Source organism: Corvus brachyrhynchos, unplaced genomic scaffold (assembly GCF_000691975.1).
Source record: "Corvus brachyrhynchos isolate BGI_N302 unplaced genomic scaffold, ASM69197v1 scaffold72, whole genome shotgun sequence".
NCBI lineage: Eukaryota > Metazoa > Chordata > Aves > Passeriformes > Corvidae > Corvus > Corvus brachyrhynchos.
In genome coordinates, this window is record NW_008236763.1 from 9,519 (window position 1) to 9,893 (window position 375).

Below are 375 nucleotides of genomic sequence, written 5' to 3' on the forward strand. Positions count from 1 at the left end.
CCACCAAACCAACACCCACCACACCAAACCCCACCACAACCACAACTACCCCCAGGCCAACACCCACCACACCAAACCCCACCACAACCACAACTACCACCAAACCAACACCCACCACACCAAACCCCACCACAACCACCACTACCACCAAGCCAAAACCAACCACAATTATGGCCAAGCCAACACCCACCACACCAAAACCCACTCCAACCATGGCTAAGCAAAAACCTGCTACAGCCACAGCCAAGCCAACACCCACCACACCATCATCTACCACCACTACAGCCAAGCCAACACGTGCTGCTACAACACCAACACCTGCCACAACAGCAAAGACACAACCGAAAACCGCCACAACCACAAAGCCAGAACCAG

At 54.4% G+C, this 375-nt stretch overlaps 1 protein-coding gene across 1 annotated transcript in view; it reads left to right on the plus strand.

The window, feature by feature from the left end:
• LOC103625271 (peptidase inhibitor 16) overlaps positions 1–375 on the plus strand; it is an 8,120-nt gene that overhangs the window by 6,716 nt on the left and 1,029 nt on the right. The window lies entirely within an intron of this gene.